At 50.4% G+C, this 24292-nt stretch overlaps 1 protein-coding gene across 3 annotated transcripts in view; it reads right to left on the bottom strand.

Annotated features, from left to right (window-relative positions):
- TANC2 (tetratricopeptide repeat, ankyrin repeat and coiled-coil containing 2) overlaps window positions 1-21468 on the bottom strand; it is a 404350-nt gene extending 382882 nt beyond the window's left edge. For 2 of the 3 annotated variants that reach the window (XM_039913597.1, XM_039913596.1), the window contains exon 1: window positions 21346-21467. The gene's annotated coding sequence lies outside the window, so the exon portion shown is untranslated. Of the gene's footprint in view, window positions 1-21345 lie in introns of all 3 variants that reach the window. The other variant, XM_039913595.1, reaches the window with a different exon arrangement.
- Between the last annotated feature and the right edge of the window lie 2824 nt (window positions 21469-24292).

Here is a 24292-nt window from a genome sequence, read left to right on the forward strand (position 1 = left end):
ACACAGCTGGCAAGTGGCGGAGCCGGGATTAGAACCCACGACCTCTGACCCCCAAGCCCGGGCTCTTTCCACCGAACCCCGCTGCTTCTCTATCCATGCAGCCTGAGACCGCTCCCCCATTCCCCTGGACCCCACCATGCTCTCCCTCTCTCCCCAGCCACAGATTTCACGTGCTCGTTTAAAATGTAGAGCGGCTGTCCCCGGCAGCTCCCCGCCCTCTCCTCTGCCACCCACAACATCGCCTCATAACAGGACTGGTTTTGTCCTCTTTCTAGCTTTACTCTGAACCTAGGAACCCACGACTGCATTGTTTTCCCATGTTCCCGGCTTACAGCTCCACTCTCCTGCCTTGGTCAAAGCCCCGGGGGTGGGGTTGGACCGGAGTGGGCTAGGAGGAGGGGAGGAGAGAGAGGGCCCAGTCCCCTGCCAGGCCCCTGCCAAGGGCTCCCACATCTGGCCTGGCCCATCCCCAATCTTGCCTTCAGAACAAGTATCATGATTATTATTACTACTATTGTGATTATTTTCAAGGTGTGTGGCCCAGATGAATCACAAGCCTCTACAAGAGAAATGGCATTAATACTAACGTTGGTATTTGTTAAGCGCTTACTATGTGCAGAGCACTGTTCTAAGCGCTGGGGCAGATACAGGAGCATCAGGGTGCCCCACGTGAGGCTCACGGTTAATCCCCATTTTACAGATGAGGTAACTGAGGCACAGAGAAGTCAAGTGACTCGCCCACAGTCACAAAGCTTACAAGTGGCAGAGCCGGGGTTCGAACCCATGACCTCCGACTCCCAAGCCCGGGCTCTTTCCACTGAGCCACGCTGCTTCTCTGTATCACACCAATGCCCCATTCAGCCCACTTTTCCAGTTGAATTATACAACACCTCTAATTTTCTCTCTACACCCCCAATTTCTCCCTATTCTTCTTGAACCTACTGACAGTTTCGGCCTACCCGATATCCTCAGGTGACAAATTCCAGAAGCCCACCAGTCGTTGTTGAGGAAGTGTTTCTTTGTATCTGCTCTGGATCTAACCATCTTTGACGAGAGGCCTTGTCCTCGTGCTTTGGGATTCGGTGAACAGCTTTTCACATCCTTCTTGATTTTCTTACCTTCCATCATGTCTCCTCTCACCTTCATCTTCTCGACCTAGGATCCTGACCTTTTCAGTCTAGTCTCAAAAGGATGTTATTTCATGCCCCGATCGTCAGAGCTATGATTTCTCTACTTTCTGCAGCCGTTACGTCAGTAGGAAGATACAACAAGAACAACTGTAGGCAGTGAGCAAGGTGCAGGTGGACCCTGGTTTTGTATGACACCCTCTAGACGGCAAGCTCTTCGCGTGCAGGGAACGGGTTTACCAATGTGCTGTACTCTCCAAAGCGTCTGGCACAGTGCGCTGAGCACTCGATAAATCCCACTGACTGATCGCAAAGCCCGGCCTTTCACTTTGCTGATTTCACACGGTGTCCAAACTACCCCTTTGCTGGCCACCAGTGATCTGAGGGAACGAACGCCAGTAACTCAAAGAGCTCTTCCCCAAATCCAGACTGACTGCTCAGATCTCAGCGGTCTGTACGTCGTGGTTTGGGACCCTCTGGGGCATCTGCCCCACATGGACTCGTGGACCCGACAGCCTTGCTTTCTCTCACTGATAAATGGTGTGACAAAGAGTTTTAGATCCCTAGCGCAAAGATGAAAAAATCAAGTGAAAAGATTGTAACTGATGTTAAAACACGGCTGGCTTTCCCGGCTCTAACGGTTGTTCCCTGCCGCTCTTCAACCTAGAGAGAAGAAAGACGAAGCAGAGGAGTCCAAGTTTCTCAGCCCAGGATGGTCTTTCACCTTTGAGCCCCAACCCCCATCCTTGGGGAACAGGGAGGATTTCGGCTCTTCAACCAAGAGAGAAGAAGAAGAAGCGGGGGAGTCCGGGTTTCTCAGCCCAGGTTGATCTCTTTCCCCTTTGACCCCCCTTCCCCCCATCCTGGAGGAGCAAGGAGGATTTAGGCAGGTCCTTTGACGTACCAATTCTCCCCCACCATTTACTCTTCTCTGCTCAAATATAGAATCCTATTATTCTGGCCCTTTTAGACTCGTTGTGGGCAGGGATGAGTCTACTTCCTCTGTTGTACTGTACTCTCCGAAGCGTTTAATACAGTGCTCTAGCCTATAAGCTCACTGTGGGAAGAGACAGCGTCTACTAACTGTTATAGTGTACTCTTCCAAGCACTCATTCGCTCCTCAAGCTCTGCACACAGTAAGTGGTCAATTCATTCATTCATTCCATAGTAAGCACTTGGAATGTACAAATCGGTGACAGATAATGAATATGATCGCTCTGCACTCAGTAAACACTCCATAAATACCACTGATTGACCGATTTCATGATTATTTTTACGTCTGTCTCACCCATTAAACTGTAAGTTCCTTGTGGGGAGGAAACACATCGCTGCTGTTCTCTGCACTTCCTAAGTCTCAAAGTGTACTGCACCAAGCAGGGGCTCAATAAATGCACTATTCCTAAGAAAACAAGTAGCACACACAGAAGAACACTTTCTCACATTCCCATTCTCTGTCGTTCTTTCTTCCCAGAAAAAAATATACTCCTCAGGGTCATTTAGCATTTTAGCCCTGTAGTATATGATGTTGCAAATGATCTCATTTTCTTAGTTTTCCCTGCCAGCAGTGAAACTTCTGCTAAGGTCAAAGTACAACATGTGTCCTGCCTTGATCTAGAAAGTTAATTGTCCAAAAAGTAATCAGAGATATTTGGCTTTTTTTTTTTTTTTTGACAAAGCCATGTTGACCATTGCCAAGTGCTGAAAAATTCTATTTCTAAACAAATGGATTCCAAAGGAGGGCTCAGGGGAGAAAGTGTGACTGGGGGAAAAAGGGATAAGGTTGATGGGTAAGGTGGGGACAGCCTTGAAGCCAGTGAAAAAGAGTCTTCTCTAGACTGTAAACTCACTTTGGGCAGGGAACATGTCTACCAACTCTGTTGTACTTTCCCACGTACTTAGTACAGTGCACTGCACACATAGTAGACATTCAATAAATACCACTGAATGATTTGCTTGAGGCTGGAGGAGGACTGAGTAGATTTGGGCTCAACCACATCTCAAAAATGTGATCCAGGAAGCAATGAGAAGAGATGAAGCAGAGAAGCAGTGTGGCCTAGTGGGGTCAGAGGACCTGGGTTCTAATTCCAGTTCCACAACTTGTCTGCTGTGTGACCTTGGGCAAGTCAATTCACTTCTCTGAGCCTCAGTTACCTCATCTGTAAAATAGGGTTTAAGGCTGTGAACCCCGGGGGGACACGGACTGTGTCCAACCTGATTGGCTTGTACGTACCCCAGTGCTTAGTACAGTGTCTGGTACATAAGAAGGGCTTAACAAATATCATTTAAAAAGGTGGGGTGGGGTGCGGGGGGACTGGAGGCAGAGAATGAGAACAGCAAGGAGGCCTAACATATTGGCCTACCCAACTGGTCCTATCCCAACAGGATGACAGCGATTGCACCTGGGTAGTGGCTTATGGGTGGAAAGGAGAAGGGAAAGATCCGCAAAATGGTTCTGGGGAGAAATAATCAGATTTTAGCAGGATATGGGATTTGAGAGGACAACAGCAATGAGAAGTCGAGGATGACACCAAGATTGGGGGTTTCGGAACCAGGTAAAATGTTGGGGAAGTGGGAAGCGAGGGAATGTTGAAGAGGGGAAACGAAAAGTTCAGTTTTGGACCTGATGAGTTTTAGGTGCCGGGAAGTCATTCAGGCAAAAATGTGCTGGAGGCAAAGAGAGAGGGGGAACTGAAGAAGGGGAGAGGGGTTGGGGCTAGAGAGGTCGATTCGTGAGCCAACCCCAGAGATGGTAACTGACGTCCCACAGGTGGACTAGAGTTCCCTCCAAGTCAGGGCCAAGGGAGAACGAGATCCCCCGGCACGGAGCCTTGCGGAACATCCACGATGAGAGGTGGAAGGACAGCCGGCAGAGGAAAGAGAGGAGTGGGCAGAGAAGAAAGGGGAGAGCCAGGAAAATGAAGATGGCCATCTTTCATTCATTCAATAGTATTTATTGAGCGCTTACTATGTGCAGAGCACTGTACTAAGCGCTTGGGATGAACAAGTTGGCAACAGATAGAGACAGTCCCTGCCGTTTGACGGGCTTACAGTCTAATCGGGGGAGATGGACAGACGAGAACAATGGCAATAAATAGAGTCAAGATCTTTCCGAGATGAGGTTGTCCACAGTGCTGGAGGTGGCTGAGGTGGCTGAGGGTAGACATCCCTCCCTCCCGCCCTCCCCTCAGCACTGTGCTCATTTGTATATATTATTTATTACCCTATCTCTTTTGTTAATGAGGTGTATAGCTCCTAAATTCTATTTGTCTGGATGATGTCGTCTTGTTTTGTTTTGTTCTGTTTTGTTTTGCCGTCTCTACCCCGTTTAGACCGTGAGCCCGTCACTGGGCAGGGATTGTCACTATCTGTTGCCGAATCGTCCATTCCAAGCGCTTCGTACAGTGCTCTGCACATAGTCAGCGCTCAGTAAACTACTGAATGAATGAATGAAAGGTAGCACCCCTACAACGGTGCTATTCAAAATTTCAAAACCTAGGGAAGACTGAGGATTGCCCAAAGAGACAAGTTGTAGGGAAGAGTCTCCAAGAGGTACATATTTTACTCTACAAATCTGGATACACTTTTCAGGATGTTAATGCTACTGGAAACGTTGGTATTTGTTAAGCGCTTACTATGTGCCGAGCACTGTTCTAAGCGCTGGGGTAGACACAGGGGAATCAGGTTGTCCCACGTGGGGCTCACAGTCTTAATCCCCATTTTACAGATGAGGTAACTGAGGCACAGAGAAGTTAAGTGACTCGCCCAAAGTCACACAGCTGACAAGTGGCAGAGCCGGGATTCGAACTCATGACCTCTGACTCCAAAGCCCGGGCTCTTTCCACTGAGCCACGCTGCTTCTCTAAGCAGTGTAGCCTAATGGGAAACAGCGTGGCCCAACGGGAAACAGCGTGACCTTGTGGAAAGAGCACGGGCCTGGGAGTCAGAAGATGTGGGTTCTAATCCCAAAGCTGACATGTGTCTGTTGGGGGACTTTGGGCAAGTCCCTTAATTTCTCTGGGCCTCAGTTACCTCACCCTCCTCCCTCCTACTTAGGCTGTGAGCCCCATCTGGGCCAGGGATTGTGTCCAACCTGATTATCTTCTATCTACCCCAGAGCTAGGTCCAGGGTCTGGCACATTGTAGGAGCTTAACAAATACTATTTTTCAAAAATGAACCTTACTTTGTGAATTTGGGAGAAAAGGGAGTTGCTATTTGATAATTCTATGATAAAGAGTATCTGACACATATCCCTGCCTCTTCCTTCTCTTTTCTTGCTTGAAGAGTGGCAGGGAATAAAAGTTTGAACAGGGAAAGCCAGCCATCTTGCAACATTATTAACAATATTTTCACTTGATTTTTAGCATGTGTAATCTTTCGCTACATTTCAAGTAATCCAAGTGGAAGGAGTCCCAACAAAACTGGCCTGAAAGGCTATCCTACGTCACTGATTCTACTTCCTGTAACTAGTTTGCCTTTTTGAGGGTTTACTCCAATACCTTCTTTTCCTCCTCCCCCACCCAAAAAAATAAATACTTAAGTAAGGTTTATACCAACAAAGTTTTGTTACATTTTATTCACGTTTTCCCTACCAAAATAGAACTTCATTGTTGTTACAATTCCATCCTACGGCCAAATCAAGCCAATTTTACCTATTTATGTTGTAAAATTGTCAATATCTCCAGTCAACAAAAGAGTCGATAGTTATTTTGAAATAGGATAGAGGTTTAATCATTTGTAAATGCATCAAGGACATATATAGAGAAAATATGTATACATATATATATATATATTTTTTTTTCTAGGAGATTTTCCTTCTCCCCAACTCAAAAAATTCTGCAGTTGCTTTGGGACCTGGCAACCATAGTCAGTTTTTGATTGTCTCATATGTCATCATTCTTCTCACTCCTACTGAACCCTCCCAACAAAATTAAGATTTGCATCCTGTTAAGTGTTGGATTAATGCTAGTTTTCAATAGCTTAAGTACTCCTGAGCCACCTCTCTCCTTGGTACCTTTTCTACTCCTCAGGAGTGGCAGAATAAAAGTAGATTTTGCATAAGAGTATTTAATAGCAAACCTCAATCTTTCTGCATTAATACAATAGATTCAAAGGCAATGAGACCTAGTGGAAAGAACATGGGACTGAAAGTCAGGAGGCCTGGGCTCTAATCCCAGCAAAACCACTGACCTGCTGAGTGACCACAGGCAAGTCACTTGACCTCTCTGAGCCTGTTTCCTCTTTGGTAAAATGGGGAGAGGGTCCCTGCTCTTGCTCCCTCTTTATAATTCATTCAATAGTATTTACTGAGCGCTTACTATGTGCAGGGCACTGTACTAAGCGCTTGGAACGTACAATTTGGCAACAGATAGAGACGATCCCTGTCCAATGACGGGCTCACAGTCTAATCGATATTAATATAGTCTAATAATGATATTAAGCACGTACTCTGTGCCGAGCACTGAGAGAAGACACAAAATGATCAGATCAATCTCAATCCCTCTCCCACGAGGAATACATAATGTAATGGGTAGGGAGCGCAGATATCTGATATCCATTTTACTGGGGAGGATACTAGAGCCCAGAGAGATCAAACAGTTTGCCAAGATCATGAAAGCACACTTCATTCATTCAATCTTATTTACTGAGCGCTTACTGTGTGCAGAGCGCTGTGCTAAGCGCTTGGATGTACAATCCGGCAACAGATAGAGACAATCCCTACCCCATGACGGGCTCACGCTCTAAAAGGGGGAGACGGACAGCAAAACAAAAGAAATTAATCAGGGAAGGCCTTGCGGAGAAGAAGCGCCTTCAGAAGGGCTTTGAAAATGCTTCCTTCCACCGGTTCATCACAGTATTAAACTACTGGGTATCTAAATTATTTAGCAAGGCAATCTAACCAATGCACACGCAAGGCAAAACGCCTTTGAAAACAGTGGCTTTATTGTGCAGTGGAGCAGGTTTTCTCGGCTGAGCAGGTGTGGGGAGGCCTGACCTGCCAGATGGACATTTAATAAGTACCAGGAAGGTATGCAGAGCTCTGATGTTTGTGTGCACGCAAACACACACACTCTCTCTCTCTCACACCACTTACTCACACAAGACGGCTCTGGCCTACGTGCGTCCTCTTGCAAACTCTCGACACTTTCTGGCCTTTCTAATTCAGTACTGATGTCCTCTAGTGAATGGCACAACACAGCTCATCCTAGGTAAGCCCTTCCTTACCAGACTCCAAGCAACTTGTCGAAGACCCTCCTCCTTGGCCTTTGCAATTTTTCATTTTACATTCTCTCAAATTCAGTAGCAGTTACCACGGAAGACGTCGTTCCAAGAAATCATTTGACAGGGTCCCTTGGATTCTCAAGGTTTGGTCTTACTCTCGTTTTTAAATCCATCCAGTGCGTTTCTCCTCAAGGAGCTCTAGTACTTTTAACTGGAGGCACACTCTCTTCTATGGGACGGCTGTGATTCAATCGATTCGCAAAAGCATAACATAATCAAGAATTCACGGCCGTTTCCAAAAAGGCTTGAAACAACTGAAACTCACGCTGAATTATCTCTGACGGCACGGTATTGAATGCCTTTCCTTGTGGGTTCAGACCCTATCTGATTTTCAGTTGGGCAAAAAATGTAAGCCTCAGCTAAATTTTTTGGCACCCAAATGTCTCCAAAAAGTAATACGGTTCAATTGACTAAGAAAAAGAATTAGACATCCGAACCATGAAACGGGAGGGGCCAAACCAAACAGTTCACTTCACCGAAGGTCAACGAACAGGATTCTAGAAAACCACATTTCAGAGCTATCTTCTTCCAAGACCGTCGGCGAGATTCATTTCTACGGTCCATTTATCAACTCACAAAACGCATCCCCCAGTGAAAGTCCTGAAGAAAACGAGTTATCGGTGAGGGCCACATCAATCCTGGATGTGCCGAGAGGAGAACCGCGTTCTGCTGACTGCGGTAGCGTTGGGGTTTTTTTTTTTTAAACCTTAATGAAAAATTCGCCCAATTAAGCTTGAACCGCAGCCGCCTCTGTTCTTCATCAAGTACCCTGCAGCAGGGTAATTCCTCATGAACATCTCTGTCCTTCTCAGAACTCCTCTCTCTATTACGGGGTTCCTCTCCAATTATATTTAGAAATTCATGTGTTCGCTTGAAAATCGACAGAGGATTTCTTATTTTCCGAAATTTCAGATGGCGGCCAGGCTCTCGTTTTGGCATCTTGCAGTATTTTGAGTACTATTTGACATTCACCCCACCCTCAACCCTGCAGCACTTACGTACAGATCTATTATTCACTTATATTCATGTCTGTCTCCCCCTCGAGACTGCAAACTCGTTGTGGACAGAAAACGTGCCTACCAACTCTGTTGTACTGTACTCTCCCAAGTGCTTGATACAGTGCCCTGCGCATAGTAAGTGCTGAACGATGACGACGATCACGTATTCCTTCCCTTACTTAGCACTCATACTCCCATCCTGTTGTCCCTCCCTGCGGCCTCTCTGAGAACACCCCCCAGCACTTACATCTATATCTTTATGCTTGGTTGTTTCCTTTACCTGTAATGCATTTTAATATCTGGCTCCCCGGCTAAACTGCAAACTCCTTGAGAGCTGAGATCATACCTACCTATCACACTCTCTCGCTCACTTCGTACAGCGCTCGCGCGCAGACTAAACGCTCAATAAATACCATTGAACTGTTCCATCGAGTCACCTATTTCAATATACAATATTGCACACGGTAAGCGCTCAATAAATAAGCCTGAATGAATTTTTCCACACTCTTCCGTAATTTTCCGTTAAATTTAACTTGCACAGGCACAGGGGCCGTGTCTTTCATTTCTATCGACTGTACTCTCCCAAAGTCTAGTAGGTTTCTCTCAACACAGTTAAGTGTTCTGTAATTTATTAAGCATTTATCCCGTGCCAAGCTAAGGCCCAGAGTGGACCCGAGATAACCAGACTGGACAGTCCCTGTCTCCGACGGGGCTCACATTGAGGGGATGGGAGATTATTCAGGGAAGGCTTCCTCGAGGAGATGTGATTTCAGAAGGTCTCTGAAGACGGGGAGAGCAGTGGTATTCCATCCATTCATTCAATAGTATTTACTGAGCGCTTACTATGTGCACAGCACTGTACTAAGCGCTTGGAATGGACAATCCGGCAACAGATAGAGACAATCGCTGCCCACTGACGGGCTTACAGTCTTCATATGAAGGAGGAGGGAGACCCAGACAGGAAAAGGGCATGAACAAGAGATCGGTAGTATTGGGTAAGACCGTTCATTAAGTGCTTTTCGGGTGCAGAGCACTGTACTGAGTGCTGGGAGAGAATACACAGGTGGCCGATAGACACGGTCCCTCTCCCTCCGGAGGCTCGTCTATCTAAAACCTCACAATCGAAGAGAGAATGTGGGGAGAGAGAGGAGAGAGAGAAGGAGAGGTGAGAGGGAGGCACACAGGATAGGAATGGCGGAGGCTGGCATGTCGTGGAAGAACGGGGATGACGAGCAGGGAGATCTTCTCTTCAAAAATAATAATAACGTTGGTATCTGTTAAGCGCTTACTAAGTGCAGAGGACTGTTCTAAGCGCTGGAGGAGATACAGGGTAATCAGGTGGTCCCACGTGAGGCTCACAGTTTATCTCCATTTTACAGATGAGGGACCTGAGGCACAGAGAAGTTAAGTGACTCGCCCACAGGCACACAGCTGACAAGTGGCAGGGCCGGGATTCGAACCCGTGACCTCTGACGCCCAAGCCCGGGCTCTTTCCACTGAGCCACGCTGCTTCTCTAATAATGATAATGATGGCATTTGTTAAGCGCTTACTATGTGCAAAGCGCTGTTCTAAGTGCCGGGGGGGGAGGGGATACAAGGTCATCAGGTTGTCCCACGTGGGGCTCACGGTTTTCATCCCCATTTTACAGATGAGGTAACTGAGGCCCAGAGAAGCCAAGTGAGACCGCATCTGACCTAACTGACTTGTACCTACCCCAGCGCTCAGAACAGTGTTTGATACACAATAAGCGCTTAACAAATTCTCCCTTCCACAATTATATCTCCTCCAGGAGGCCTTCCTGGGTTAATCTCTCATATGCCCACCTTAAGTCTGCCCCTCCCGCACCCTGGCAGCTCGGTATCACCTAAACAAGTGGGCACTCACCTCCTCCACCCGCCACGGCATTTTACTTTACAGTCAGTCTCCCCCTCTACGTAGTAAGTTCCTTGACGACAGAGCTCACGCCTACTAACTCTGGCCTACTGGAAAGGGCATGGGGTCTGGGAGTCGGGGGAACTGGGTTCTAATCAATAAATACGATTGAATTCATTCATTCGATCGCATTTATTGAGCGCTTGCTGTGTGCAGAGCACTGTACTAAGCTCTCGGAGAGCGCAAATTTGGCAACAAATAGCGGCAATCCCTACCCAACAACGGGTTCACAGTCTAGAAGGGGGGAGACAGACAACAAAAGAAGTAGACAGGCATCAATAGCACCATATAAACAAACAGAATTATTTATTTCCACTGAGCAGCGTGGCTAAGTGGAAACAGCCCCGGCTTGGGAGTCACGGGTCATGGGTTCTAATCCCGGCCCCGCCGCTTGTCAGCCGTGTGACTTTAGGCGAGTCACTTCACTTCTCTGGGCCTCAGTGACCTCATCTGGAAAATGGAGATGAAGACCGGGAGCCCCATGTGGGACAACCTGATCACCTTGTATCCCCCCAGCGCTTAGAACAACGCTTTGCACATAGGGCTTAACAAATAACAACAATATTACTGTATATACACATCATTAATAAAATAAATAGAATAATAAATACGTACATATATAGACAAGAGCTGTGGGGCGGGGAGGGGGGTAGAGCAGAGGGAGGGAGTGAAGGGGATGGGAAGGGAAGGAGGAGCAGAGGAAAAGGGGAGCTCAGCCTGGGAAGGCCTCCTGGAGGAGGTGAGCTTTCCGTAAGGCTTTGAATAATAATAATAATGTTGGTATTTGTTAAGGGCTTACCATGTGCAGAGCACTGTTCTAAGCGCTGGGGGAGATACAGGGTAATCAGGTTGTCCCACGTGAGGCTCACAGTCTTACTCATTTTACAGATGAGGCAACTGAGGCACAGAGAATAATAATGTTGGTATTTGTTAAGCGCTTACTATGTGCAGAGCACTGTTCTAAGCGCTGGGGTAGACACAGGGGAATCGGGTTGTCCCACATGGGGCTCACAGTCTTCATCCCCATTTTACAGATGAGGGAACTGAGGCACAGAGAAGTGACTCGCCCACAGTCACACAGCTGACAAGTGGCAGAGCCGGGATTCGAACTCATGACCTCTGACTCCAAAGCCCGTGCTCTTTCCACTGAGCCACGCTGCTTCTCTATAATGTTGGTATTTGTTAAGCGCTTACTATGTGCCGAGCACTGTTCTAAGCGCTGGGGTAGACACAGGGGAATCGGGTTGTCCCACGTGGGGCTCACAGTCTTAATAATCATTTTACAGATGAGGTAACCGAGGCACCGAGAAGTTAAGTGACTTGCCCAAAGTCACACAGCTGACGACTGGCCGAGCCGGGATTCGAACCCATGATCTCGGACTCCAAAGCCCGTGCTCTTTCCACTGAGCTGAAATGACTCGCCCAAAGTCACACAGCTGACAAGTGGCAGAGCCGGCATTCGCACTCATGACCTCTGACTCCCAAGCCCGGACCCTTTCCGCTGAGCCACGCTGCTTCTCTCCCAGCTCTGCCACTTGTCAGCCACGTGGCTGTCGGCAAATCGGTTCATCTTCCTGGGCCTCAGCTCCCTCATCTGTAAAATGAGAGTCGTTCACCTGTCCTCCCTCCCCATTAGACCGTAAGCCCCATGCGGGACAGGGACCGGGTCTGACTTGATTGTACCGTAGCTCTCCTCGCACTCAGTACGGCGCTCGGCACTTGGGAAGCCCTTAACAAATACAACTGTTATTATTATTCCCATTGGGAGCAGTTCGGCCTAGCGGAGAGAAGACAGGCCCGCAAGTCAGAGGACCTACCTGGGATCGAATCCCGGCTCCAACGCTTGCCCGCTGTGTGACCTCGGGCAAGTCACGTAGTTTTCTTTGTCCTTTAGTTTCCTCGACTGTAAAATATGTTCTCCCTCCTACTCGGACCGCGGAGTCCCGGGGGGGGGGGCGGGGGGGGGGGCCGGGGTCTGTATCCGAGCCGACTGACTTGAATCTACCCCGGCACTCAGAACAGCGCTAGACCCACCGTAAACGCATCACGAATACCGTAATTATCATTATTATGGCCTCAGTTCAGTGTTCTGCACAAGGTGAGTGCTTATTAAAGACTACTGCCCGATGGACTGAAGTCTGAGGTCTCGGATCCCACCGGAAGGAGCCCGGACTCTGCTTTCTGGCTCCCGCCGGCGTCCGGATCCCACAGGTGGGTGGGGGTTAGAGCCGGAATGGCAGACGGTGGAGGGAAGGCGAGCGGAAGGGAACTCGGCTTTGTCTGACGATAACGGACAGCACGGAGAGTTGCCAAAAATCTCATATCTAGTAATAATAATAATAACTGCGGTATTTGTTGGGTGTTTATTCTGTGCCAGGCAGTGGACTAAGCACCGGGGAAGATACGAGTTAATTAGGTTGGACACAGACCGAGAAGGAAGGAGAAGAGATATTTAATCTCCATTTTACAGATGGGGAAATCGAAGCACAAGAGTTAAGTGATTTGCCCAAGGTCACGTGGCATGTCAACCGGCGGAGGCGACGTTAGAACCCAAGTCCTCTGGCACCCAGTCCCGGGCTCTTTCTCTACTAAGGCCTCGCTGATTGTCCAAATATCTGTCAAAAATAGATGAGGCTCTTGGAGGGCGGGACCTTTATCTTTTTCGATTGATCTACATAATATCTAGCACCCGAGCCACTTACTGATGCTCCTGACGATTATTCCAGCATGGTAAATCATCCATAATATTCCATAATCGGAAAATTCAGGCCTCGACTGGATCCCTGGAACCACCGGCGTTCCGGAGTCCGCCGTTGGGGGGGCGTCGGGAAGGAGGGAGAGGCGGTCAGGTCGGCGGGGCCGCCCACATCCCAAAGTCAGACTTCCACGGCAGATGAGGCCCCGAGAAGGGCGGGCAGAACCCCCCCTTCCGTAGGAGCTCCGGGGCCATCCGCACAGAGTGACCTGATTATTATTATTACGGTACTTGTTAGGCGCTCACTATGTGCAGGGCACTGTTCTAAGCGCTGGGGTAGATACAGGGTAATCAGATTGTTCCATGTGGGGCTCACATTTTTTTTAATCCCCATTTTTCCAGATGAGGTAACTGAGGCCCAGAGAATAATAATGATGTTGGTATTTGTTAAGCGCTTACTATGTGCACAGCACCGTTCTAAGCGCCGGGGTAGATAGAGGGTAATCAGGTTGTCCCACGTGAGGCTGACAGTGAATCCCCATTTTCCAGATGAGGTCACTGAAGCACAGAGAAGTTAAGTGACTCGCCCACGGTCACACAGCTGACAAGTGGCAGAGCCGGGAGTCGAACCCACGACCTATGACTCCGAAGCCCGGGCTCTTTCCACCGAGCCACGCTGCTTCTCTAATGGTTGAGGTCAGCCCCGGCCCACGGCTGGTGAATCCCCCGGCCTGCGGGCCCAGAGGGCCGGCACAGGCACCTTCTCCACGGTGAGAACACTGAAAAGGTTCTGACGGTCGCTCACGAGGACTGTCTTCCCTAGAGCAATGAGGTATCTGAATAATAATAATTATGGTGGCATTTGTTAGGCGCTTACTATGTGCAAAGCACTGTTCTAAGTGCCGGAGGCATACAGGGTGATCGGGTTGTCCCATGTGGGGCTCCCAGTCTTCATCCCCATGTTACAGATGAGGTAACTGAGTCCCAGAGAAGCGAAGTGACTTGTCCAAAGTCACACAGCTGGCAAGCGGCGGAGCCTGGATTCGAACCCATGACCCGACTCCCAAGCCCGGGCTCTTTCCACTGAGCCACGCTGCTTATAATAATAATAATGGTGGTACTTGTTAAGCGCTTACTATGGGCAAAGCTCTGTGCTAAGCGCTGGGGGGATACAAGGTGATCAGGTGGTCCCACGTGGGGCTCACAGTCTTCATCCCCATTTGACAGATGAGGTCACTCGGGCCCAGAGCAGTTGACTGACTTGCCCAAAGTCACACAGCTGGCAAGCGGCGGAGCTGGGATTCGAACCCACGACCTCGGACTCCCAAGCGCTTACTACCCCAGCCCCCGATATTGAGATTTCATCCATTTTATTGCTGACCGATTACACTCTTATTATAAATGCCTGTCCTAACCCACTGAGTCTAAGAGCCCCTTGTGGCCTACACATCATCTTTGAAATGATTTTTGTGTAACTACCGGTTCTCCGCACACTGTGAGGGCTTAATCAAAGTCCGTCAGCTCGTCGCGGGCCCGGAACGTGTCTACCGACTACGTTACAGTAGACTCCCCCAAGCGCTCGGCAGTGTGACCGGGTGGAAAGAGCCCAGGCCTGGCAATCAGAAGGACCCGGGTTCTAATCCCATCTCTACCACTTGCCTGCCGCGTGATCTTGGGCAAGTCACGTAACTGCTCTGTGCCTCAGCTACCTCATCTGGAAAGCGGCGAATTCATTCCTTCGATCGTATTTATTGAGCGCTATGTGCAGAGCACTGTACTAAGCGCTTGGAATGGACAAGGCGGCAACAGAGAGAGACAATCCCTGCCCACTGACGGGCTCACCCGATTAGCTTTACCTCCCGCGGCAATTACTACAGTGCTGGGCGCACAGTAAGAACCCAGTAATTATGATTAATCGATACAACGTGGCCTCAAACACAGATCGACATAGTCACCTCCACCTCTACAGATGCCTTGTGGCCGAAGGAGGGAGGACTCGATCTATTCTTTCATTCAATAGCATTTACTGAGCGCTTACTATGTGCAGAGCACCGTACTAAGCGCTTGGAATGGACAATTCAGCAATAGAGGCGATCCCTGCCCATCGACGGGCTCACAGTCTAATCGGGGGGGGGACGGATGGACAAAAACAAGCCAACTTAATCGCGATAAACGGAATCGAGGGGATGGACGCCTCGTTAACAAAATAAATAGGGTTATAAAAATATATACAAATGAGCACGGTGCTGAGGGGAAGGGAGAGGGGGAGGAGCAGGAGGAAAGGGGGCTTAGCTGAGGGAAGGTGAAGGGGGGCAGAGAGGGAGCAGAGGGAAAAGGGGAAGCTCAGTGTGGGAAGGCCTCTCGGAGGAGGTGAGCTCTCGGTAGGGCTCGGAAGAGGGGAAGAGAGTTTGGCGGAGGAGAGGAGGGAGGGCGTTCCGGGACGGCGGGAGGACGCGGGCCGGGGGTCGACGGCGGGACGGGCGAGACCGGGGGACGGCGAGGAGGCGGGCGGCGGAGGAGCGGAGCGTGCGGGGTGGGCGGGAGAAAGAGAGAAGGGAGGTGAGGTAGGAGGGGGCGAGGTGATGGAGAGCCTTGAATCTGGTTTCGCTCGTGGCTCTTCTGCCAAAGGTGGTGGTCCCGGGGTCGGCCCCAAGTAGTCCAGTTCTCCGTCCCAAGAGGGCCAAGAGGGCCAGCGGAGCAGGGGATGGGACACACGAGTCGCCGGGCTCTTTCCACTCCTGACAGGAGGGGGCGCCAGGGTCCACTCCAAATGGAACAACGTTCATTCATTCATTCATTCAACCTATTTAATGAGCGCTTACTATGTGCAGAGCGCTGGACTAAGCGCTTGGAATGCGCAATCTGGCAACAGATAGAGCCAATCCCTGCCCCACAACGGGCTCCCGGTCTAAAAGGGGGAGACGGACAACAAAACAAAAGATAATAATAATAATGCCGGTATCGGTTAAGCGCTTACTATGTGCAGAGCACTGCTCTGAGCGCTGGGGTAGATACAGGATAATCAGGTTGTCTCACCTGAGGCTCACAGTTAATCCCCACTTTATAGATGAGGGAACTGAGGCCCAGAGAAGCGAAGTGACGACCACAGTCACACAGCTGACGAGCGACAGAGCCGGGATTCGAACCCATGACCTCTGACTCCCGAGCCCGGGCTCTTTCCACTGAGCCACGCTGCTTCTCTACCCGGGACAACTTCGCTGGGAGCAGACCGATCCTCACTGGCAGAATCGGGGTCTAGAGGGAAAACCGAGCAAGGCGGCACGCATTTTTAAAGCATTATGAATTGTCACATTACCCAGCACAATACTACAACACCAAGCCACACGCAACCTCTGGGCCAGATGTTCGCCAGGGGCTTATGAACCCAACACAAACTGAGCCATACCTAAAGAAGACACAACTACAGTCACACACTCGCTGCATTTCTGACGCTATAAGAAAAAATCGGACGCGCACGCGTACAGGGCAAGCTGTGTAGGAAACCCACCTGCGCCCTCGGCATGGAGGAGCCGTCTCCTGTCACTTCTAAAGGAAATCTCAGCTGTGCCCTGGCAATGCTCTCAAAACACGCGTGCTCCACCCCGGCTGCACACCCACTCCTGTAGGCTTCCCTGCAACTGGGTAGTCTGAGGCGGAGATTTCAGCTTCGCCTTTTTATTCCTGCACTCAGACTCCCAAACGATCCTCCGCCTAGAAGACGCTGCACGAAGAACTCCCCGGCCATGTATCCATCTTCTTCTTTCCTCACCTATTTATTGGATCCGGTATTTTGTTTCCCCCTTTCATCCTCACCCCGCCACAAGAAGCATACAAAAAGCAACGCCTGCCTTTAGCTCCCAGCCCACACAATCCTACTTATCTGTCCCTTTTGTCCCCTGCGTGGTCTCGTTTTCCTTTTTCCAGGTATCGTCAGGGGGGTAGAAGAGGAAGACAAAAATACGTTTCCCCTCGCCTAGTGAACTTGAACTCAAAACCAGGTTTCGGGTGCTTTTTCTTGAAGGAGGCGGGGGGGACACGACACACGACCAGACCAGACCAGAAATCAGGACTCAATTTTCCTCCAAATATCCATGTTTCTGTCTCATTCCCTTAACCGACACCTGGAATCGATGGACGGGGGAACCTGTCTGGATCGGCACTTCCCATTCATTAATTCAATCGTATTTATTGAGCGCTTACCATATGCAGAGCACTGTACTAAGCGCTTGGAATGGACGATTTGGCAACAGAGACGATCCACGTTGTCGGAGAACGGTCCCGGGCTATGGCCTCAGCCTGATTTTTCCTCCCCCCACCCCCACCCCCATGTCAAAAACTGCAGCTTTCAGGAGATGTTTTCCCCACCTTCCCCCCTCCTCCCTTTCCAAGGAAAAGGCCTGGCTTCGGGGTCTCTTCCCAGGCCCTTAGCAAATGCAAGTTTTTATTGCCCTATTTATTTTCAATCGTATTTATTGAGCGGTTCCTATGTGCAGAGCGCTGGACTAAGCGCTTGGAATGGACAATTCGGCAACAGATAGAGAGGACCCCTGCCCAATTTTGTTAATGAGGTGTATATCTCCATGATTCTATTTATCTTGATAATGTTGTTTTGTCCTGTTTCGCTCTGCCGTCCGTCTCCCCCGTTTAGACGGTGAGCCCGTCAGTGGGCAGGGATGGTCTCTATCTGGGGCCGAATCGTCCATTCCAAGCGCCGAGTCCAGCGCCCTGCACACAGTAAGCGCTCAATAAATACGACCGAACAAATGAATGAATGGGCAGGGACCGTCTCTATCTGTGGCCGAACTGTTCTTTCCAAGCGCCGAGTCCAGTGCTCTGCACATAGGAAGCGCTCAATAAATACTACTGAATGAATGGACAGGGATGGTCTCTGTGGCTGAACTGTTCATTCCAAATACTTAGTCCAGTGCTCTGCACATAGTAAGTGCTCAATAAAGACCATCGAACGACTGAATACAAAGTGCTTGAGCGCATGCAGTAGAGCAGAGTCGGCAGACACATTCCCTGCCCCCCCCCACAGTGAGCTCCCGGTGTAGAGGAGGGGGCAGACATGAAGCTAAAGCGGCAGCGGGGCTCCGCGGGAAGAGCCCGGGCTCCGGAGTCCGAGGTCGCGGGTTCTAATCCAGGTGATCTCTACGGGTTGCCCAATTGTCCATTCCAAGGGCCGCGTCCGGTGCTCTGCACAGAGTCGGCGCTCAATAAATACGACTGAATGAAGTCCCGTGGGCAAGAGCCCTGCCTTGGCCTTTCCTCCTGCCCGGGGGCCCTCCTCGATTACATCATGATGATTATTCTCCTCGTCAGCGTAATAATCATGATAATCTTATCCTTATCCTTATCTTGATGATGATGTTTTGTCCTCTTTTGCTCTGCTGTCTGTCTCCCCCGTTTAGACCGTGAGCCCGTCACTGGGCAGGGAGAGTCTCTATCTGGGGCCCAACTGTTCGTTCCAAGCGCCGAGTCCAGTGCTCTGCACAGAGTCGGCGCTCAAGAAATACGACTGAATGAATGAATAATAGCAGTCTCAAAGATTGAATGAATGAATAATGGCAGTCCCAAAGCATCAGGCGACGCCCGCTGGCCCCTTCGCCTGCCCATTGCCCAACTAGTTGGGTGATGGTAGGGATGGTGTTGGTGATGCTCCATGTTGCCCCCTCCCCCTTCCCCTCAGCACTGTGCTCATTTATATATATATATATATTTTTTTATTTCCCTATTTATTTTGTCAATGAGGTGTACATCCCCTTGATTCTATTTACCGTGATAATGTTGTCTTGTTTTTCTTTCTCTTTTGCTCTGCCGTCCGTCTCCCCCATTTAGAGAGTGAGCCCGTCAGTGGGCAGGGACGGTCTCTATCTGTGGCCGAGCTGTCGGTTCCAAGCGCAAAGTCCAGTGCTCTGCTCAGAGTAAGCGCTCAATAAATACTATTGAATGAATAAATGCGTTGTATTTTGTTAATAAGGTGTCCATCCCCTCGATTCTATTTATCTTGATGTTGTCTTGTCTTGTTTCGTTCTCTTCTGCTTTGCCGTCCGTCTCCCCCGATTAGACCGTGAGCCCGTCATGGAGCAGGGACGGTCTCTGTGGCCAAGTTGTCCGTTCCAAGCGCTCAGTCCAGTGCTCCGCACCTTGTCGGCGCTCAGTAAATACTACTGAATAAATGTGCTGCGTTTTGTTAAGGAGGTGACCATCCCCTCGATTCTATTTATTGTGATGATGTTGTCTTGCTTATCTTTCGTTTGCAAGCGCTCAGTCCAGTGCTCTGCACAGAGTCAGCGCTCGGTAAATACTACTGAATGAATGGTGTTGTATTTTGTGAATAAGGTGTCCATCCCTTCGATTCTATTTCTCTTGATGTTGTCTTGTCTAGTTCTGCTTTCCTTTGCCGTCTGTCTCCCCCGTTTAGACCATGAATAAATGTGTTACATTTTGTTAATGAGGCGTCCATGCCTTCGATTCTATTTATTGTGATGATTTGTTTTTTCATTTCCAAGCGCTCAGTCCAGTGCTCTGCACCTAGTCAGCGCTCAGTAAATACCCCTGAATGAACGTGTGGCATTTTGTGAATAAGGTGTCCATCCCCTCGATTCTATTTCTCTTGATGTTGTCTCGTTCTCTTTGGCTCTGCCGTCCGTGTCCCCCGATTAGACCTTGAGCCCGTCAGTGGACAGGGCTGCTCTCTATCCGGGGCCGAGCTGTCCATTCCAAGCGCTCAGTCCAGTGCTCTGCACCTAGTCAGCGCTCAATAAATACCCCTGAATGCTGCATTTTGTGAATAAGGTGTCCATCCCCTCCATTCTATTTCTCTTAATGTTATCTTGTCTCGTTCAGTGCCGTCCGCCTCCCCCGATTAGACCGTGAGGCAGGACTGGTCCCTCTCTGGGGCCGAGCTGTCCGTTCCAGGGGCTCAGTCCAGTGTTCTGCACAGAGTCAGGGCTCAATAAATCCTCCTGAATGAATGAATGTGTTGCATTTTATTAATGAGGTGTCCATCCCCTCGATTCTGTTTATTGTGATGATGTTGTCTTGCTTTTTTTCATTTGCAAGCGCTCAGTCCAGTGCTCTGCACAGAGTCAGCGCTCAGTAAATACTCCCGAATGAATGAAGGTGTTGCATTTTGTGAATAAGGTGTCCATCCCCTCCCTTCTATTTCTCTTGCTGTTGTCTCGTTCTCTTTGGCTCTGCCGTCCGTGTCCCCCGATTAGACCGTGAGCCCGTCAGTGGGCAGGGCTGCTCTCTCTCTGGGGCCGAACTGTGCATTTCAAACGCTCAGTGCAGTGCTCTGCACCTACTCAGCGCTCAATACCCCTGAACGAATGAACGTGTTGCATTCTGTGAATAAGGTGTCCATCCCCTCCATTCTATTTCTCTTAATGTTGTCTTGTCTCGTTCAGTTTTGCTGAGCCGTCCGCCTCCCCCGATTAGACCGTGAGGCAGGACTGGTCCCTCTCTGGGGCCGAGCTGTCCGTTCCAGGCGCTCAGTCCAGTGCTCTGCGCAGAGTAAGTGCTCAATAAATCCTCCTGAACAAATATGTTGCATTTTGTTAAAGGAGGTGTCCAGCCCCTCGATTCTATTTATTGTGATGCTGTTGTCTTGCTTTTTTTCGTTTCCAAGCGCTCGGTGCAGCGCTCTGCACCGAGTCGGCGCTCAGGAAATACCCCCGAATGAATGAAGGTGTTGTTGCATTTCGTGAATAAGGTGTCGATCCCCTCGCTTCTATTTCTCTTGCTGTTGTCTCGTTCGCTTTGGCTGTGTAGACCGTGAGCCCGTCAGTGGGCAGGGCTGCTCCCTATCTGGGGCCGAGCTGTCCCTTCCAAGCGCTCAGTGCAGTGCTCTGCACCTAGTGGGCGTTCACTAAATACCCCCGAATGAATGAAGGTGTTGCATTTTGTGAAGAAGGCGTCCATCCCCTCCCTTCGATTGGACCGTAAGCCCGTCAAACGGCAGGGGCCGTCTCTCTCTGCTGCCGACTTGTTCATTCCAAGCGCTCAGTCCAGTGCTCTGCACCTAGTCAGCGCTCAGTAAATACTATCGAATGACTATTTCCCTCGCTGTCGCCTCGTTCAGTTGTGCGGTGCCGTCGGCGTCCCCCGATGAGACCGGGCGGCGGGACCGGTCCCTCTCTGGGGCCGAGCTGTGGGTTGCGGGCGCTCGGCGCGGGGCCCCGCACAGAGTCAGCGCTCGGTCAATACGACCCAACGAATGAATGAATGGCCGAATGAATGAATGAGTGACGGAATGAATGAATGGCGTCCGGGGTCTGTGCGGGTCCCGGGGCGTCCCTGGTTCTTACCTGAGGGCGGGGGCGCGTCGGGGCGGAGGCTTGGGCCCCCGGGGCTCGTTCCCGCGCTCCGGAGGACGGGCGGAGGGCGGTCGTCGCGGGGCCGCCCTCGATTCCTGTCAGCGGCGGCGGCCTCGGCCTCCTCCTCCTCCTCCTCCCCCCTCCTCCTCCTCCTCCTCCGGGCGGCGCGCGCCCCTCCGCCTCGCGCCTCTCTGCGCCTGCGCGGAGCCTCGCGCCGAGGAGGGAGGCGGCGCGCGCCCCCGCCGGGAGCCGCCCCGACCCGCTCTGCGCCTGCGCCGTCCGCGGAAGGGGGGGCCGCGGGGGGAACCAAAACCCTCCGGGGGCCGCGCCCGCGCGCCCCGCCCCCGAGCATGCCCAGTGCGGGCCCCCCGAGGGGACCGGGCCGGGGGGGGCGGGGCCGCCCCTTCACCCTAATCAAAATTCCCAAAAAAAAAATAATCATTCATCATTCATTCAATCAATAGTATTTATTGAGCGCTTACTAGGTGCAGAGCACTGGACTAAGCGCTTGGAATGGACAAATGGGCAACAGATAGAGACGGTCCCTGCCCTCTGACGGGCTCACGGTCTGATCGGGGGAGACGGACAAGAACAATAATAATAATAATAATAATGATAATGTTGGTATTTGTTAAGCGCTTACTATGTGCCGAGCACTGTTCTAAGCGCTGGGGTAGACATAGGGGAATCAGGTTGTCCCACGTGGGGCTCACAGTCTTAATCCCCATTTTACAGATGAGGGAACTGAGGCCCAGAGAAGTTAAGTGACTTGCCCACAGTCACACAGCTGACAAGTGGCAGAGCTGGGTTTCGAACTCATGAACCCTGACTCCAAAGCCCGCGCTCTTTCCACTGAGCCACGCTGCATTGCAATCAATAGGATCAGGGGGATGAACAGCTCATTAAAGCAGTAGCAAATCAATAGAATCAAGGTGATATACATCTCATTAACAAAATAAATAGGGTAATGACAATATATACCTAGTAATGTTGGTATTTGTTAAGCGCTTACTATGTGCAGAGCACTGTTCTAAGCGCTGGGGGAGATACAGGGTCATCAGGTTGTCTCACGGGGGGCTCACAGTCTTCATCTCCATTTTACAGTTGAGGTCACTGAGGCGCAGAGAAGTTAAATGACTCGCCCACAGTCACACAGCTGACAAGTGGCAGAGGGAGATTCGAACCCATGACCTCTGAATCCCAAGCCCGGGCTCTTGCCATTGAGCCGCGCCGCTTCTCCGTTATGTTGGTATTGGTCAAGCGCTTACTAGAAGCCCGGGCTTGGGAGGTCAAGGTCGTGGGTTCGATTCCCAGCTCTGCCCCTTGTCAGCTGTGGGACTGTGTGGGCCAGTCACTTCACTTCTCTGGGCCTCAGTGACCTCATCTGTCAAATGGGGATAATAATAATGGTGGTGGTTGTTTAGCGCTTACTATGTGCAGAGCACTGTTCTAAGCGCTGGGGGAGATACAGGGTCATCAGGTTGTTCATTCATTCAATAGTATTGATTGAGCGCTTACTATGTGCAGAGCACTGTACTAAGCGCTTGGAATGGACAAATCAGTAACAGAGAGAGACAGTCCCTGCCCTTTGACGGGCTTACAGTCTAACTGGGGGAGACGGACAGACAAGAACAATAGCGATAAATAGAATCGAGGTTGTCCCATGTGAGGCTCCCAGTCTTACAGATTTTACAGATGAGGGAACCGAGGCCCAGAGAAGTGAAGTGACTTGCCCACAGTCACACAGCTGACCAGGGGCAGAGCCGGGATTCGAACCCATGATCTCTGACTCCCAACCCCGGGCTCTTGCCACTGAGCCATGCTGCTTCACGCTGCTTTAGCTCACAGATAAAGACTGTGAGCTCCACGTGGGACAACCTGATGACCCTGTATCAACCCCAGCACTTAGAACGGTGCTCCGCACGTAGTAAGTGCTTAACGAATGCCATCATCATCATCAATTATGAATAGGTGCATAGATGCACAAGTGCTGCAGGGCGGGGAGGAGGGTAGAGCAGAGGGAGCGAGTCAGGCGGTGGGGAGCAGAGGAAAAGGGGGACCAGTCTGGGAAGGCCTCCTGGAGGAGGTGAGCCTTCAGTAGGGCTTTGAAGCGGGGGAAGAGCGCTAGTTTGGCCGACGTGAGGAGGGAAGGCCTTCCAGGCCCGAGGTGGGACGTGGGCTGGGAGTCAAAGGTGGGACGGGCGAGACGGAGGCCCAGTTCATTCATTCAGTAGTATTTATTGAGCGCTTACTAGGAGCAGAGCACTGTACTAGGCACTTGGAATGGACAGTTCGGCAACAGATACAGTCCCTGCCCAATGACGGGCTCACGGTCTAAACGGGGGAGACGGACAAGCAAGGGAAAACAGAACAAAACAAAAACAAGAGAACGTCGGCGGCAGAGGAACGGAGTGTGCGGGCTGAGCTGGAGAAGGAGAGAAGGGAGGTGAGGTAGGCGGGATGGGGATGGACGGCTTGGAAGCCGAGAGCGAGGAGTTTTTGCTTGATACGGAGGTTGATAGGCAACCACTTATGATGATGACCCTAAACTATCTGTTGCCGAATTGTCCATTCCAAGCGCTTAGTACAGTGCTCTGCACAGAGTAAGCGCTCAATAAGTACTATTGGGTGGATGACCCCGGTGTTCCCAAATACTGCTTTCGTTTACCAGACTTTGCCCGTACACATTTGCCCATATCTGTGATCCCGTTATCACCCTGAGAGTGAGGGAAGACCCGGGATTACTATCCCCGTTTTACAGATGAGGAAAATGAAGCCCAGGATCACAGAGCCAGTCGATCAATCAACAGTATCTATTGAGCGCTTACTACGTGCAGAGCATCGTACTAAGTGTTTGGGAGAGTTACGGAACGGCAGAATTCGTGGACACGTTTCTGGCCCGTAAAGAGTTTACAGTCGGTGCAATGTCAAAACTATA

This window comes from Ornithorhynchus anatinus, chromosome 11, assembly GCF_004115215.2.
Source record: "Ornithorhynchus anatinus isolate Pmale09 chromosome 11, mOrnAna1.pri.v4, whole genome shotgun sequence".
NCBI classification, from domain to species: Eukaryota; Metazoa; Chordata; class Mammalia; order Monotremata; family Ornithorhynchidae; genus Ornithorhynchus; species Ornithorhynchus anatinus.